This window comes from Cheilinus undulatus, linkage group 14, assembly GCF_018320785.1.
Source record: "Cheilinus undulatus linkage group 14, ASM1832078v1, whole genome shotgun sequence".
In the NCBI taxonomy this organism is placed as follows: Eukaryota; Metazoa; Chordata; class Actinopteri; order Labriformes; family Labridae; genus Cheilinus; species Cheilinus undulatus.
The window spans coordinates 10,464,075-10,483,358 of NC_054878.1; positions in this window are offsets into that span (position 1 = coordinate 10,464,075).

Sequence of the window (19,284 nt, forward strand, 5' to 3'; positions counted from 1 at the left end):
TATCAAAAGCCAATGCAAATACCGTAAAAAAACAAATAATCGCCGGGTTCCAATTAACCATCGGGTGTAGGAGTACATTTTGATAAAAACCTGCCTGTTCCAAATAAACGCCTGACATAATTGATTTAAAGCTCGGGTATTTGACTTTTGAAGAGAACCATATAGAATCAATGCACAACTCCGCCTCCATTCCTGTTCTTCTCTGTGTTTGACTCATGGTTTGACTGTTTGAGTGCCCCTCTCCTTACATTCTCTCCTCACTGATGAGAATGTCCGCTGAATTGAATACTGACGGTGGCAAAGCGCTCATGGAGTGATTTTGCTCTGCTTTCCCACTGAAATCAATGGCCGAATCACAGGCAAGAAAACACTTCATCTCGTCATGAACAAATTCTACACAGGACCGAGCACCGCCGTAATTCCGCCATCGAATCAACTTCTCACTGAGCTGAGATACGGAAGCTATAGCGGCCAATAGGAACGCTCCCTCTGACCTGACCCTGATTGGCTGCGAGTACTAGCCTCCTCATTGGCTGGGGCACCCCCGTCCCTTGCTGGTTTTCTCAAGTGAGATAGCAGTGCCATGGCCCCGGTGCAGCGAAAAAATAAAAAGTACGACATTAGAGAGTGTTGAGTTGACAGAAGAAGACAAAAGGTTAACCATGGTACTGTAATCTTGTCTTAAAAATGTAAAGGTGATATTCATACTGGTGTACATAAATACTTTGATTAAACTGACCAAATTTTTACATTTTTTGCAAAGCAAAATTTTTGTGAGAAAGGAATTAAACGCCTGTCCCAAATAGGCACCTGGTCTGCTCAGTTATGCTATTATTTGGTATTTTACAGTAGGTGAGTTTTCAGCAACGATTTAATTAATCTATAGACTGAGCAGTTCTAATGTTAAAAAGTAAACTGTTCCACAGTCTAGAGGCAGCCACAGTAAACGCCCTGACACCTCTGGGAAGGGGCCGTATCGTAGTATTGGTGTGCTTTGCACCACTCCATCTGATCCTTGGCATTGGACTTGATGAGGTGAGGCTTGCATGCAGCTGTTCGGCCATGGAAACCCATTCATCAGGCTCCTTACGCACAGTTTTAGTGCTTACATCAGTGCGAGTGGAAGTTCAGGACTCTGCAGCTATGGAATCAGCAGAGCATTGGCGACTTTTACACACCATGTGCGTTAGCAGTTGACCCCTCTCTGGGATTGCATGTTGTCTTCTGCATCATGGCTGAGCTGCTGTTGTTCCTAAATGCTTCCACTTTCTAATGATATCACTCACGGTTGACTGTGGAATATCCAGCAGGGTTGAAAATTCTCAAACCATCTTATTGCAAAAGTGGTATCCATCACAGTACCACACTTGAGGTCACCAAGCTTTTCAGAATGACCCAGCTTGTATCACAAATGTTTGACAATGGAGACTGCATGGCAAGATGATTGATTTGTATACACCTGTGGCAACAGGTCTGATTGAAACACCTGAACTCAGTAAATAACAGGTGTGGCCAAATACTTTAGTCCACATATTGAAAATTAAAAGGACCAAATTAAAGCTGCTACCTCCCTTTCTTAAGAAAATGTTTGTATGAATAATGACTCAACTTTCAACAAAAAACATTTTCATGAAAAATAACTCTGACCCACAAAATCCCAAAATATATTCTTACCTCAGTGTCTTCTGCTTTCTTATAAAAACTTCTATAGATAGAAATGAGCATGACATCAGCATAAATATTTGATATGAACATGAAAAAACAGCCCTATCATTTGGCTGTAATGAGCCATGTAACAACCAACCCCGGTCTCCCCTAATCAAGCCATAAAAGGCAATGCAAATGGAAAAACACCAAACTATTTTTCTTTGCTGCAGTCTCATTTAAGCACAAAAGGCCTGCTGAGCAAAATACTCACACTCACAATGAGTGGGTGCTGCATCAGTATCGACTGCCTTTATGTGGAGGAGCGGCAACACTGCTTCGTGTTTGTTTGTTCTTCAGAGAGAATATAATAGGAAACATAGTGATTCATTGCAGCGGAGCACAGTGTGGAGGAAAAGCAGCTTTGAAATGTGTGTGCATGTGATATTTGTGCATGTGCTTATGTGATCCATAGCTTTTATCAGTCATGCCAATCATGGGTACTCTTCATTACTTGAGGAAGATGGAGTTCGTCACACTTGACTTGTTTTTATCTAGGAGCAAATGCCCTCTGTTCGTATTATCATATCTCACTGGCTTTGACAGATTTCTGGATGCAAACATCGTGAGTGCATTCTGCCGGGAGATTTATTAGGAGAGATTTTGCTGGAACCAAAAAAAGCGAGAGCTAAAATTGAATGTCCTGATAAATCAATAAAACATTCCGGGCACCCCAAAAAGATGTTAATGACTCCAATAGGAATTAAAGTAGTGATTGCATCTGTTTTCAGACTAATTGTGTTTCTGTGGGAGCTTTGCTTGCTAATTATGGATTCCACCAACAGTAGGGGCAACAGTAATTATTTCCTTGATTGAGGTCAACACCCTTGCATTTAATCCTGAGGTCTATCCTGCACTCCTCTCACAAAACGAGTCAATGTCAGTAAGCAACTTCTCAGCATCATGCACTTTATTTTACAGCAGCCAGTCATTTAAAAATGGGGGTTTTCTTTCTAAGTAAGCCAGCATTTTGCATTTATGCTAAACGAAAAGTATCACTGGTTTCCGGTTCTCTCTGCACCATAAGAGAGGGGAGTTATGCAACAAAGACAAATATATGAAATATTACCTCATGTCCTTCCAAGTGCTTATGCTCTGAAATGTAACTTTCCTCAGTTCTATCATGGTTGACTCTGCAGATTTCACAAGCAGAGGTGTAATCCTTCTTCCAAGCAAAATTATGGTGGCTTTTGGGATGGAAATGCAATTATTTGTTGGTAGAATTCATTCTGGGCTCTGCTGTTAATAACAGTCACTTGTGTCTTGACAGGTGAAAGATCCAAGCGGCCATAAACCCTAAGAGACTCTCCTCCACTCCTTGGTTACACATCATTGGCTTTCATTGTGGAGGGAGACAGTAAAACACCTCGGATGGATGAGATGGAGGAGATGAGTTCAGCTTGAAATGAAGTGCAGACTCAAGCCAAACACTGGTCAGTTTCTGCTGCAGCTGTCTGGGTTTTTCACATGCTGTTGGCAAAAGGCCCGCCCGCCTGAAGTTAGATTTTTTAAACCGTAAGAACCACAAAAAAACTAGTAGAGAAGGGGGAAGGACAACTTAATGCAAAAGCCATTAAAACAAGAAAGTGGATAGAGTTTTATATGCAACTTCACTATATGCATATAAAAGGAAGTGCTGTTAAGCTCTGATGTCTCTTTATAGGAAAATAGTGTTTATTATATGCTCTGTCTTGGGACAGATAATACATTTATTCTGATTGCAGAACAAGTTTTGCATTTATGCCAGCTATGATTCACTCCATTTTCACCCCAAATGGTGCATATACAAATCAGACTCATAGCTGGAGGGTTTAAAGGGCTCAAAACAACATTACAGCCAAAGGTCCAGGTTTTTTAATTGACAAATGTGCCCCCCTTTGGCAAATCCAACAAAAGAACAAATCTAACCCAAACGGAAGTCCTTATCTTGACAGCACAACCTCTGTAATTCTATAGGTGGATAATTTCACATCTGACCCCCCCTCCAAAAAAAAAAAAAAAATTATAATTGTGTTCAGCCAAATAGTCAAGTAAACATATTCTGGAAACCAACGACACACCATAATAGTGTGAAATTGGTTTGCAGAATGGGGCTGATATTAGCATTGCCAGGCTTCGATTCTCTATTTCAGCGCTGAAAACTGTCACTCATTGCCTGGTTATATGCAGAGGTGGAAAGTAACTAATTACATTTACTCAAGTTACTGTAATTGAGTAGTTGTCTTGTGTAGTTGTACTTTTTTGAGCACCTTTCAAAATCACTACTTTAACTTTTACTTAAGTACATTTTGATGGAAGTGTTGTACTTAGTTACATTTTAAAAAGCACTGGGTTCAGAGTAAACACACCAACACGTTAAAGACACTTCCTTATTAACATAAGCGCTGTGGTTGACTTCATATGTATGTGTTTGTGTGTACATTTTTTAACCAATGAGATGCAATAACAGAAAAGCTGGAGGGGAGGAGGAAAATGTTGCTCAGTGCTCTGTGACCATTCAGTCTTCACTCACAGAGAAAGAGAGAGAGGAGAAAATATAGCTGTGTGAATTTCAGCAACCAGTAACAATAATTTCCTTATAAATAAGGACATGTGCCAGGTTGTGTTACAAAGTTGTTGTTTTTTTTACAAAACATTATGTAAAATGTAGTCATTCTTTGAGTTTTATGGTTTATTTTTGTCTCTATGCTCCATTTAGAGCTTTTATATCAAATATTTTTGCCAGCTGAGCTTTGGTGTAGTGAGCTTGATGTAAAACCCTGCATCGAGTAAAACCATGCTTAGCACAGGTTGATAACCCATGCACCCTTTTTAAAATCTCCTCCCACGTATCATCTGACATCATCTCACTTAAATCTATCTCCCAGATATTTTTAAGGGCACTAGTAGATTATGGATTTTAGAATGAATGACAGAAATGGATTCTTTCAGTGATGACAGAGGCTCCAAATAGATATCTAAATCTGATATGTTAGGAAGAGCAGGAAAAACTGGAAATAAGCTGCATATTAATTTATGAGCTTGAAGGTACCCTATTTTTTTTTCTGAAAGTTGTTAGCAAGTTGAAAAGACAGAGTTTATCTGCCCCTGGTTTTAATTTAGGGACCCAGGCTTTGATCCAGGGACACCTGACCCCAAAGTCCAGAACTTGGTCAGTGTGAATGCAAGCTTGCACTATACTTCAGTCTGCTTGTTTTGTCTGGTTTGTGGAGAATGTGAATGCAAACGTGCTTGAGTAAAGGGTACTTTACTCAAGCACGGGTACAAAGGAATTCCAAACTTCAAAAATTAATGCCAAAGCTGATGTCTGGGAAAGGGAAGAACAGAACAGAGAATAAACTGAGAGGGTGACTGGACGAATGGTCTTCCTGTCACATAAATTACAGACCAATCTGAGCTTAAAAAAAAAGCATGTAATAAGTTCTGCCACTGAGGTGTAAACTACATATCATGAGCTCTACAGACAGCTGTTATCATGTCAGAACACATTTCTTCACTTGTGGAACAAGCTGGTAAATCAAACTCTTGCCAAAGCTGGTTAGTGAAAGAGCAAAATCATATTTTCTGCCAAGAGAAACTTCCAGTGAGGTTGTTTGCTCTTCTTTCAATATTTTTTTTCCCATCCAACTCTGATGAAACTGCAGCTACAGTTGCACCCATGCTAATCTTTTCAGTGGCTGCCATTGTTTACAGGTTAAACTTGACCACGCCTGTAGCCACTGCCTCTCTTTTTTCTCTCTGTCAGGTTAGTCAGCAACACTAAAAATACCCATTTCTGCAAGAGCAATTCTAATGCTGCTCAAAATAAATAGCAAAAATGAAGGGGAAAACTGCAATGAGGTTCACTGTATGGAAAAACTAACTACCCGCTTGCACTAGTCTGGTTTCGAGTCAGCAATTACTTCTTAATACCTTGTAAAAGCTGTTGTTTTTTTTTCTTGCTAAAGCTTTTATACAGCATCATTGGGCTCATAATAAATGATGAGCTGGAGGGCTGATAAGACAAGTTTAGTAGGTATCCATTGATGCAAATCAATGCTTTCTTAAAATTTTACATCAAAATAAATGAGCCACATCAGCAATAATGTCGAGACATGGTTGTTGGAAACAAATCGGATATTTTTGGACAGGCATTTGTGTTTCTAATCCTTGTGGACAATCCTTCAGTCAAAGACAGCAATTTTCAACACTTGTTCACATGTTCAGCTCTGCATTACCTCAAAAAGGTATTAAAAAAAGATAATCTATGCTAATAATATTTCGCCATTAAATTATTTTTGAGTACATTTTACAGTTCATAGAATTAAATTATTCAATCAGGTGTCAAGTCTTCAAAATTCAAATTGGCTAGCCAAAAATTTTGGGACAAAACAGCTGCTCACATGGTTTTCTGTATTCATGCCCTTGGTAAAATGCTCATGAAAATGTAAAAAACCATGTCTACCAAATCCAGGCTTACAAGGTTTCAGTGTGAAGTGGAGCCGAGTTAAGCGTGACCTCTGTCATCAAGGTAATCACAGCGTCTTGGCCACATAAGGAAACCTGTGAACCCGAACAGCCAGTGGATAACAGCGATATCAATGACAGACAGCCCTCTCAACGGCGGCCCGTTCTTTTAGGCTCCTTATCTCAGCCACACCGAGGGCTCTGTCTATGTACCCAATTCATCCATCACTATCAGACCTCACACAGGTTCAACTGCAGCATTCACACGTTTGCAGGGAGCTAAAGCTAACATCGGCTCATGGGGAGGAAGGGAGCTGAATTTCAAGAGCAACTCCAAGGCCAAAAAAGTTGGTTTCTGGTTATTGCTGTGATTAGAGACATTGTCATTTCTGTCTCCTTCTCGCCGAGCCTGATAGCCACTCTATCGGAGTGACTGTGTCTGATGGTCGGTCAGTCGAAGGCTGTGTCCAAAATCACACACTCATTCCCTCCTGCCTTTTCCCCTATATAGTGGGCTGTCTGTAGCAGACTATATAGGGCACTCATCTGCACAAAAAGACTGTCTTTATTAAAAGGCTGTGGACCATGACGTTGCACAATTAAAACATACAGCAACAACTGCGGGGGATCAAAAACTGTGGAATTTCACTGACATCTCTTGCTAAACTTGAAGTCTTTCACAAAAAGAAAAATGATGAATACAAAAAAGTGTAGAAAAATAATGATACATATTTTTGTGCTTTATCTCATTTTGTTTGTTCATAAAAACACGGTCTTGTAACCCTCCTGTAATCATTAAATAGAAAAATGTGACTCCGTCATCAATTCATTGCATTAAAACAGAATATAGTTTACAGTAAAATTTCTCCAAATCTTTCATTTTCAGTTGATGTTACATCACAACAAAGAACTCCAGATGGGAGGCAGGAAGTGCTTTCTGCAGGGAGTTTAAGCTACTTCTGTGTCACGAAGTTAGTGACAAATTCATGCAGTAGAGTTTAAAAAGACCATGGAAAAGCCTCCATTTAAAATGCATGGATGCATGAAGGCTGTGAAAGACAGAGACAGGAACTCGTCCAGAGCTCTAAAATGTGAAAATTTAAGCTGAATAAATAAGAAATAAAAACATTGACACTTCAGGCTTTCTTAAATCTCTTTTTAGGTCTCATGACATTCAGAAGAGAGAACTTTATCTCCTCCATAAACTGGAATTTCACTGTCTGTCCCCCCTACTTCGAACCTGTTAACCTGCTATAATTGGTAGCATGTCTGTCTGTCCGTGTTGATTTGCACACCACACCGTTGCTCCAATTGTCCTCAAGTCCTGTCAGAAGACTTCTTGGCTGTACTGATTCAAAACTGGTGCCATGAAAAAATCAGTAATATGTACAGATTTTACATGAAATCCAAAATGTTGCACCAAGTCTTCATCCAGGGACTTCTGTGTTCCATTTACCTCGGCAATCAGATGTTGGAGTTGGGAATGACGTAACACCAGAGTTGAACATGTTCAATTTGCTATAAGCTTGAAACAGTTAGTGACAGAGACTGAAAACAACAAGCCTTGCAAAGCAGATGGATACACTTGTTTCCATGTTTCTCACTGGTGAATCTATCTTGCAAAACTCCTGTCTGAACAGTTTTACCCCAGTTAGAAAGTGACAGGACTAATCAACCATGAGGGACAGTACTTCCAGGTGCGGCGAAGTCGTGAAACTTTGTAAATAAGTCAAAAGGCATAGCTTTGATGCACCCCTTATTATGTTGTAGGCCAATCACTGCAAACACACACCAGCTTGCAGAGATGCTGAGCCGTTGTGTAGTACACAAGTACAGATTAGTTTACTGTCTGTGAGAGCTGATGGAAGTGCGCTGAAGTTTTACAGCGCACAAACTTTCCAGAATTCAGGAAACAATTCCACTTCTCTGTGACTTAAGAATAAATGATGTGTAAATTAGGCTGGTAAATATTGTTTTGGCATTGCTCATACTAAGCTATAACCAGGAGTTGAATCAGTCTGAGACTCTCAGCCGCTTTTTTTTATCCATGTGGCTCCGTTACGCTTAACAAGGATATGGTCATCTTCTGCAGGTTTCCTTCACTCAGGAAGGAAACTTAATCAGGGTGGTGTTTAAAGAAACATTTCAACATTGCCTTTATTCAAACATACAGTCTGTGACTTCTGAATATTTAACGGGATGCGGGCGAGATTTGACACACCTGTTGCCGGCCCAGTTAGGAGTGGATGACACACACTGTGGGAGCGCGCGGTTGTCAGAAACCCAGCGGGAGCAGGATTAAGACAAGAGTCCCGTGCAGGGCTCTAGTGATATCAGTAAAAGTGCCTGAATCTGAGGTATCACAGCAATGTTCTTCTCAGTCTGTGACATCTTCAGGCTGGCCTCCTCCTGTCAATGTGCAGCCTTTTTAAGAGCCACAGCACAGTATTTCATTGCCATCCCAAGGGCTGTAAAGAATCATCTCCATAACAACGCTGTTAACCACAGTAGTCATTTTTTTCCACAGGTGGTGTTTTGGATTCACTTTAAGGCAGCTTCTCAGGCTGAAACCCCCCAAATATATCCTCTTACTGGAAATTGGCGCCATAATAAGGGGGCAATCTTTTTTTTGCTGTATTATATTCCTCCATTTCATAAACTCTGGGAGCAAGGCCAGCTGATCTGTGAATATATAGGGGCTTTTTATTTAAATGACAATCATTCTCAGCTGGTGCATTTATCAACATCTGCTCATTTGTACACTGATTTGCCAGATATGCACGTTTCATAAATCACATATGGACCTTGTCATTTCTACACCTAAATCTATTTAGGTTTCTACGCCAGTTTGAAGGTCACTTTGATGGGAAATCCATCTCTTTCTCAGGAGATCATTTGGCTTAGTTAAGGAAGACAAGCCTTTTTTTCTGGCTCCCAAGCGGCTCACGTTTGGTGACAGTTGGCTTATTAAATGTGTATTAGATAAAAACAAAAGTGGAAGAAAGGAAACTGGCACTGAAATGGGAGCCAGCTCCTGTGGTCTGCATGACAGCGCTGTTTCATGGAATAGGTTTGTTCAGGAATGACACAAATGTACCCGGTGGCTTACCCCACAAGGTTTATTAGCTAAAGAGTATATAGTCATTTCAAAATAAAAGAAAGTTTCTGACAAAAGAAATTGGGGGTCATCAAGGGGCTAAGCTAGCACCTTAGCTTGGTACAAGACTCAACAAGATTCAGAAGACACGCAATTCCACTGGTTGCAATGGCTACCACCAAAGGAGAGTATTGCAAGAATCTGTTTTAAATACTGTACCTTTAACTGCATTTAATACCACTTTAACTACTCAGAGCTTATGTTTAGCTCCAGTTTAAAGATTTAAATATCCTTTTGTCAATCTCTCTTCCATTTTAGTTGCTCTGTATGTTCTGTCATTGACTGGACATCAGAGTAAATGAGTGTTGACCCCTTCAATGATTTCTCAATCATTGATTGATTGATTGCATAGGCTGTGATTTTGGACACAGCCTAAATCTTAATTTCAGACTCTCCCTCTGTATTATCTGATGAGAGGGGATCTTAATGACCTTAGGTATTCACCAACTTGACTGTAAAAGTTTTCCCTCCAAGGTTTAAATTTCACCTAATTGATTCATTATATAAGAAGTTATTTTCCAGCTGGAAAAAGCAGATAGGGTTGAATTTTGCCCAATCATCACCTGTTGGAAGGCTTTATAGTTTCCGAGAGAGAGAGTGAGCCTGCAGGAAGCTTGCTTTATATAACAGACTTATCTTGTAAATCTTCAAGCTGAAACTCTTATAACTGGTTAGAGAATGATCTAGCCAAGCTGAGTCATTTGAGGAGAAAGAGGCAGTCGCTACAGGTGTGGTTTAGGTGAGTAATTATGGTCGCTGATGAAGAGATAAGTGTAAATGTATCTCTAGCAGCAGTTTTTAAAGAACTAGACCACATTTCTTTACCAAAAGAAGAGCAAAGATCGCACTGAAAGCTTTTCTTGATGGAAAAGTTGTTTTTGCATTCTCCTAACTGGCTCCAGCAAGAGTTTAATTTACCAGCTGGCTGATAATGGCCACCCAATTAGCACCTGACCACACACCTGCTGTCTGTGGTGACTATCTCTCAGTGAAGACGAAGGACAAACAAACGTAGAGAATGGTCAAAATCCACTGCTGGATGCATTGCCACTTGTTACAGTTGCAGCAAAAATAAAAAAGGGGGGTAAGGGAAATCTTGGAGGAGATGAAGGAATAGTTGTGTTAATGTTTGTAAGCTGTGAAAGTATGAATTTTCTAACTGGTGACACTACCTGATAACTCCAGTCTAGTCTAGTCTAGTATCCATTCAAGATTGTGTTCCAGCACAACTGGGAGCAGTAAAATATCACACCAAACCAGACTGGACCATACCGTACCATACCATACTGTCCTGTACCGTACCGTACCATACCATACCGTACCGTACTAGACCAGACCAGACCAGACCATACAATACCAAATCATCATATCATACCATGCCAGACTGTTCTATACAATCAGTACCATACTGTACCGTACCATACCATTCCACACCATACCGTACCGTACCGTACCAGACCAGACCAGACCAGACCATACCGTACCATACCATACTGTCCTGTACCGTACCGTACCATACCATACCGTACCGTACTAGACCAGACCAGACCAGACCATACAATACCAAATCATCATATCGTACCATGCCAGACTGTTCTATACAATCAGTACCATACTGTACCGTACCATACCATTCCACACCATACCGTACCGTACCAGACCAGACCAGACCAGACCATGCCATCCCATGCCATGCAATGCCATACCATGCCAGGCCAGACCATACCATACCATACCGTACCATACTATACCATACCATACCATACCATACCAAACCATACTATACCATACCATACCAGACAGTTCCATATGTACCGTACTATACCGTACTGTACCAAACCATACCATTCCAGATCAGATCAGATCAGACCAGACCAGACCAGGCCAGGCCAGGCCATGCCATGCCAGGCAAAGTCAGACCAGACCAGATCAGACCAGACAGTTCCGTATGTACCGTACCGTACCATACCATATCATACCATTCCAGACCAGACTGGATCAGACCGGACCAGACCAGACCAGACCAGACAATGCCATGCAATGCTACACCAAGCCAAGCCAAGCCAAGCCAAGCCATGCCATGCCAGGCCAGGCCAGACCAGGCCAGGCAAGGCCATACCATATCTGAGCTGCCCTTTAAAGAGGCCTAAGTGGGATTCATGACACACCCTTAAACTGCTGAACTGCTTGCACCTGATCTTATATTGACAAATGCCATGCATGCCTCGTAACCTGGAAGCTTGTGCGTGTTTCTTGAACTTGGAGAAAAAACCCTTTTGTGTAAACCACAATACTTATAAATACTTTATCAGTTCTAAAGTGGATGTAGTGCTGCTCAAAATGACACCAATAGAAGATTTAATCATATTTTCAGCACCAGTATTGGGTATCAAATATTTGCACATTTAACACTCAAAGTGCTCATGAATGTTCTTAGATTTTTGGTCTTAACTAAGAATAAATCAGAGATAAGAAAGCTTTGGTAAATGTCAGAATCTCCTTAAAAACTACTTAAGAGGGTTTTAAGAGCAAACTTCTTTGGTTGGTGAATGAGACCCAGTGAAAGTAGACGTAGTAGTGCTGAATTCCTGTTTGTAGGACTCATGTTCTTTGGGGTAGACCCATGTGGGCCAGCTCTGTTTTCTGCCCCTGCAGTGACACAAAAAGGAAAAGTGTGATAGTCTAAAGTCTGGCCCACTCACAGATCATGTCAGCAGATTGAGACTAAGCGATTGTTCTATCCATTAACTGTCCTGCTCTGCTGTGGTCAGTCTTTCATTCGCCAGAGAAATAGAGTCTCTCATTCAGATGTGTCATAACCACCCCCAAAAAAGGCTTTTTTTCTCCCTCTGTCCCAACACGAACAACCTGATCGATCCTCGATCATCTCCGTGGCGTCGCTCCTCTCCTTTGAACCTGCATTTCTGAGTCAGGATTGAATTCAAGGCTTCATTTTCTCCCTGACCTTGGCGGCAGGTTGGTGTCGAGGTTGAGGGTTTTATAGACACCTTTCGACATAAGAATTTGGGATCAATCTTGGGGTGTATGATGCATATTTTTAGAGCCCCATTAGTTGGCTCAGTGAAGACGAAACCGATGGCGTATGCAATGCCTCCTACGTCACTGCAGGCCACGCTTTGTGTGTCTGTTTGGGGGGTTTGTGCGTAACAGAATGGGGGAATCCACCCTCTCTCCTGCTCTCCTCTATGATGTGAATGGTGATATACAGGAGAAGGGAGGGGGAGAGTGATCTGGAGGGTTGAGCCAGGAGGGAAGGGGTGTGCCATTATAAGAAGCCTCAGAGGAGGCATGCGTTCAGTTGTTGAAACCCTTCGCCTAAGGATACGAGCTGAGCCACCAAACTCCCTGAAGCCGCAGAAGGAGGACTCTGAGAATATCTACGTCACAGACACAGGTAAGGGAAAGTTTGACTTTTCTATATGAGTGTGAGCCTACCTGTGTGTGCAGACTAAAAGGAGAGAAGCCACTTGTTTGGAGATGTGAAATCAGTTAATTAGGAGAGGACTCGTCTCTTGTATGCACAAACCAGCGTCTAATAGATCCTGGGAGAATACTACTGCATGAGGACAACCACTGAGAGGATTCTCTCCCCTTTGTCCCTCTAATATCAAGTCCAGCATTTATGATTTGACTCTTTCTGGATCCGTGCTTGTTGATTTTTGACCTCCTAGAGTGATCATTCTTTTTCCTCAATTACCTTCTTGTCTCCCTGGGGCTCAAACGTACCACAGACGCAGTCAGCAGTACTCACATAGCACCTGATTTCTACTTAATTAACACGAGAGATCATGCAGTTACTCTGCACAAAGGAGTCCTTTACTTTTACCTGATACAAGCAGACTCTGACTGAAAAAGCTGTCTAAAAGATAACAAATCTCATAGACTTTGGATTAATGCTTCTTGCAAAGCAAGTTGAATTGCCTTTAAGAACCGTTCCTCGCTCCAGAGTTTCCTATATTTTAGAAATATCAATGAATCCCCCATCTAAAAAACAACCTGCTTATTCCTCCCTCCCTTCATTGATCATAAAGTATGAATTATCAGCTCAAATACATGAAAAGCAAACTTCAAAAAACCTCTGATAAAAGTGATTTATTTTCACCTAGAAGAGCCCCGGAGTCAACCCCAGACAAGTGGGGGAAAGAGCCAGAGAAGTGAATCAGTTTAGCGCCGTTATGCTAAGCGCATGATAATGATGATTTTGATGATAATGGTAATGAATGTGCATAATATTTCGCCATTATCAGTAAAGAGGATACTCACAGTAGACAGGGGAGAAAATGAGTGGTTAATGTGCCATTCACAGATGAATTAGTTCACACTGGGGAAATGTTTGAGAAAGAATGAGATGTTTACAGGACACAGTAAAATATTGGATTTTAGAAGTGCTTTACATTTATCCTGCTGGTGTATCAAAGTGAGTTTGGCAGTTCAAATAAGCCTTGGAATTGTGGAAATGTCTGGCAACCTTTTCTCTAAATATCCCAGTGAAACCTTGACATGTCAGTTGGATTCACAAAGACAGAACAACCTAAATTGAGACAACTTCATTTCTTTTTTTTCAAGATTACTTTTGAAGCTGTCTGCTTTTATAAATATAGCCATAAAGCTATATAGCTATAAAAGACAGGAAATAAGTGGAGAGAGAGTGGAGAAAGACATGCACCAAACAGTGCCAGGATCAGTGCATTGAGGACTCTGTATGTGGGTACCAACTGAGCTAAACCAGCGCCCAGTATTGCTCACACTTCAGCCAGTAGATTAACTCTTTAGTCTACAACCTCTTGTTTCTGCTTAACGTATGTGACTGATGTTAATATCTGTGAAAATATACCGATGATGAACCAGGTTTCTAGCTCATCGAAGTGCACTTCTTCATGGATGAATAAAAACCTGATAGAAACTGCATGTTGGGGAGAGAATAGGCTAATATTGTTCACTTTTCACCATTCAGTAGTTTTGAATATGAGTTCAAAGGACTGATGAGACAAAAAGAGGACTGTATTGCATGCAAAGAAGAAAGTGATAAGTTGGCCAGCCAGGAGCGTAGAAATGTTTTATTAGAAACATGTATGAATGACTGAACAAGCTTAACTAAACTAATTTAGCCATCCAACTGATTGTTTTGATCTAATTATGCCCTCTAATGTTTCACTTATATGTCCTAGTAAGGGCTGTCTAAACCTTAAATAAATATTTAATTTTAAGTAATCTTACAATTAATGTTAAATGTTAATCTGTTAATCTCACCTTTTGCTATTTTATGAAATTCCACTATTTCACATTTAGAAATAAATTTTGCAAAGCAGAGGGATTGGCCAGATTTCATGTCAGGCAGACTGATCTCTCCAATCTGAATGTCTGTACCAGGTCTGAGAAATGATTGGACCAATCATCATGTGAAAAGAAGTGTGAAACAAGGTGGTAGCAACAGGTGTGGTTTAGTTCAGTGGTTCTCAACTGGTGAGTTGAGACCCAAAAGAGGGTTACAAAGCCCTTTTCAGTGGGTTGCGAATGTGTGCCTGGGAAAAAAATGGCACCAAATTGTCTATGAGATTTCATAAAATATGCATGTTTTGCCCTATTTCATTGTTTTTGTTACACTTTTTGTACTGTCTTAGGCCCAAGCTCTACTATTTTTTTTTATTAAATACATCTGATTGACCAAAAAATTCCCAAGATATGGGTCGCAACTCTCCTTGAGGAGTTGTAATTGTACTATAAGCCAGTTTGCAGTGTTGACTGGTGTAGCGATTAGCTTGAATGTAGCTACAGCAGCAGTTATCAGATTTGGACATTTCTTTAGTAAAAAAGAGCAAAGAACCACACTGCAAACTTTTCTTGGCAGAATAGATATTTTTGAACTTCTACTGACCGGCCTCAGCAGTTTTATCCACCAACAAGCTCTGCTGTGCAGAACCTGCAACCTGTCTGATGAACTCAGGTTACTATCGGAGCTGCACATGCGTACAACCTCATTTTGTTTTGTTGCCCTGTTAGTGCAGATCTGCGTTCATCCAGATAATGGCTATGGAATGTGACTGACAGATTGCTTGTTCAGTCACCCTCCAAGAATTTTCTGGAAAACACCTGACCTTCTCAAACGCTTTGTACAGGAGCTTTCGCAGACGAATGTGAAATATATGCCATGCAATGTGTCAAGTTAGACAGCCCTAATATTTGATGAAAATTGTTGCATTTTGGCTCTTAGGTGGAGAGAAACATAATTGGACAAAACAAAAGGATGAAACCATCATTTAAAAAATGCATGAATAAAAAACCTTTTTGTTTTCTCAAGATCTCAAGTAATTAACCCATTAGATATGTCAAGAATTGTACTGTACGCTTTTCTTCATTGAAAATGTGTTTTACTCTTCTCCATACTGGTTCCAGTGATAGTAACTGTAATGCTACAGTGGTGAGTTCGATTTGGAGCAATGAATTACCACTAATCACATGTATTTTCAGTCTGATAGGCCTGCAGTGAATGAGATGGACAGAACAGTTATCCAATCGCCCTACAAAAACTTTCAAAAACTGGCGCACCGGTAGTTGAGTGGTTAAGGCGCATGCCATATACGCAGGCGACCCAGGTTCAAATCCAGCCTGTGGCACTGTTTCCTGCATGTCTCTCCCCGCTCTTTACCCCCCTTCCGACTCTATCCACTGTCCTATCAAATAAAGGCAAAAAGGCCAAAAATAAATCTTTAAAAAAAAAAAAAAAACTTTCAAACTTTCAAACTTTTTGAACAGGCCGTTGCCCAAAATGGATGAGAGACATACCCTATGCAATGGATAAGCAAAGCAGCTTATTTGAGAATTTTTTTGTATCATTTTGGATTTTTTTCACCGTTAAGAGTGACTAAGAGTGGTTGACTTTCTGCTTGGATACAGACCTGCTTTTATTTTGCAAAGAATAAAGGGACATTTGTGTAGATCCATTACTATGACATGAACTGAATCACGGAAAAAGGAACTTGTTATGGATTGAAAAGGAAATAATAGATCAATGAAAAGATAAAATTTGATCAAAAGGTTCAGATGACTTTTGTCTTGTCCACTGAGCTGGATTCTGAAGTGAATTCAGACATTAAGGAGCAGCGATGGACTTATTTAACGTCACTATGGCTGCAGGGAGATGCTGCAGTGGTTTAACCAAAGAGTGCTGAAAGGGAAGATAAAGAGTGAGATGAATACAATTCAAAGAAACATCAGTGCACTAATTATGCACCTTAATTGCATTGCAGTCAATGCATTAATGCTGACAGCCCTACTTTAACTACATATTTGAATATTTAGTCTACCTGCACATTATACCAGCTAATAAATCATTCTGCTCTTAACCCACCAGATTAGGTCAAATTTGACCCATGAGGACACAAATGCATCGTCAGGATGACGAAAACATAAGGGTCAGAGGTCACATGACATGTCTAAACAGTAAAATGGGATATACAGGTCCTGCCTCCTAGTGTGGAAAAAAAGCCCTCTTCTTTTATGTAGGGAAACATTATAGAGTCAATAAGCCCATAGAGTTAAAAAGATGCCCTAAAATTATACATGATTAGAATCATTAGAAAGAGAAGAGTCCCTATAAATAATCCAGCTATTAATATCCAGTCCAGTATTTCCTAGAAATGTGATTTTCCTCATTATTGGCACAGTATGTCAACATTTGGTTTGAATTCTTTGCAGTTTTCTGACGCTACGTGAGCAGCAGTCTCAGTCAAACAAGCTCAAAAATAGCTTTAATGATGCTGCTGCCTGTACTATTGTAAATCCGTTCCCGTATTAATTGGATTTTTGGCTTGATTGTGGATATTCAAACAGCTTTTAATGTTTTAAATAAACCGTAGACAGGATCAAACACTGTTCTCATCAGAATTAAGAAGAGCAAAGTGTCCTGATGTACTCATATCTGTTACCCTCCCTACGCCTCGTCGCATCCTCCACCGTCCTCACCTTGATAAAAGTGGCGAGCTCGTCTGGCTGTGCTAGATTGCATTCCTGCGGCTCCGTGTCCAATGGATTAGTGCAGGTGTCAATGCAGCTTAACAGCAACCAGATCAACGATGACACCACGTCAGCTGACGAACACTGCAGGATTTCAGCCGTGGGGCTGGTGGCATTTAACACTGCAGGAGGAGTGCAGCATTGACTGCTTTTGTCCCTAATGTGTTAAAAACTTTGTTGACTGAATAAAAGCTTAAAATGTTTTTCTTAAATGGATCTGAGTACGCTCAGCTGATAGGCGAAGGGCCTCGTGTTTCTCTTTTCCTGGGGCCTCTAGATTACCAAAACTGTCCCTGAGTTCAGGGAACAATACACACGAAGCTTTTTTTTCAACCCAGCACAGGGAATCCCCTTAAAAAAGAATCCATCTAAGCTTTTAAATAAAATGTTAGCTTTGAGAATTACCCTTTACATTTAATGGCATTTTTCATCACACATAATAATCCAGAGCTGATAAAGTTGGAAGCACAGCATAGTCCAGAATGTCTTGGTATGCTGAACCTTGCCTTCACCGGGGGGTAAGGGGCTGTAGTCCAGTGTTGGCATGCTTTACAACACTCCATCTGATGCTTGGCATTGGACTTGATGAGATGAGGCTTGCATGCAGCTGCTCAGCCATGGAAACCCATGGCCCTCCTGCAGTTATGGAATCAGCAGAGCGCTAGGGACTTTTACCCACCATGTGCTTTAGCAATTGTTGACCCCTCTCTGTGATGTTATGTTGTCTTCTGCATCATAGCTCAGTTGCTGTTGTTCCTAAACACTTCCACTTTCTAATGATACACTATATTGCCAAAAGTATTCACTCACCCATCCAAAAAATTGAAATCAGGTGTTCCAATCACTTCCATGGCCACAGGTGTATAAAATCAAGCACCTAGGCATGCAGACTGTTTCTACAAACATTTGTGAAAGAATGGGTCGCTCTCAGGAGCTCAGTGAATTCCAGTGTGGTACTGTGATAGGATGCCACCTGTTCAACAAGTCAAGTCGTGAAATTTCCTCGCTCCTAAATATTCCACAGTCAACTATCAGTGGTGTTATAACACAGTGGAAGCGATTGGGAACGACAGCAACTCAGCCACCAAGTGGTAGGCCACGTAAAATGACATAGGGGTAGCGGATGCTGAGGCGCATAGTGCGCAGAGGTCGCCAACTTTCTGCAGAGTCAATCGCTACAGACCACTAAACTTCATGTGGCCTTCAGATTAGCTCAAGAACAGTGTGCAGAGAGCTTCATGGAATGGGTTTCCATGGCTGAGTAGCTGCAGCCAAACCATACATCACCAAGTGCAATGCAAAGCGTTGGATGCAGTGGTGTAAAGCACGCCGCCACTGGACTCTAGAGCAGTGGAGATGCGTTCTCTGGAGTGAGGAATCACGCTTCTCCATCTGGCAATCTGATGGACAAGTCTGAGTTTGGCAGTTGCCAGGAGAACGGTACTTGTCTGACTGCATTGTGCCAAGTGTAAAGTTTGGTGGAGGAGGGGATTATGATGGTGACTTGTTTTTCAGGAGCTGGGCTTGGCCCCTTAGTTCCAGTGAAAGGAACTCTGAATGCTTCAGCATACCAAGAGATTTTGGACAATTCCATGCTCCCAACTTTGTGGGAACAGTTTGGGGATGGCCCCTTCCTGTTCCAACATGACTGTGCACCAGTGCACAAAGAAAGGTCCATAAAGACATGGATGAGAGAGTTTGGTGTGGATGAACTTGACTGGCCTGCACAGAGTCCCGACCTCAACCTGATAGAACAGATAACTTTTGGGATGAATTACAGCGGCGACTGAGAGCCAGTGTGTGACCTCACAAATGCACTTCTGGAAGAATGGTCAAAAACTCCATAAACACACTCCTAAACCTTGTCGAAAGCCTTCCCAGCAGAGTTGAAGCTGTTATAGCTGCACAGGGTGGACCGACGTCATATTAAACCCTATGGATTA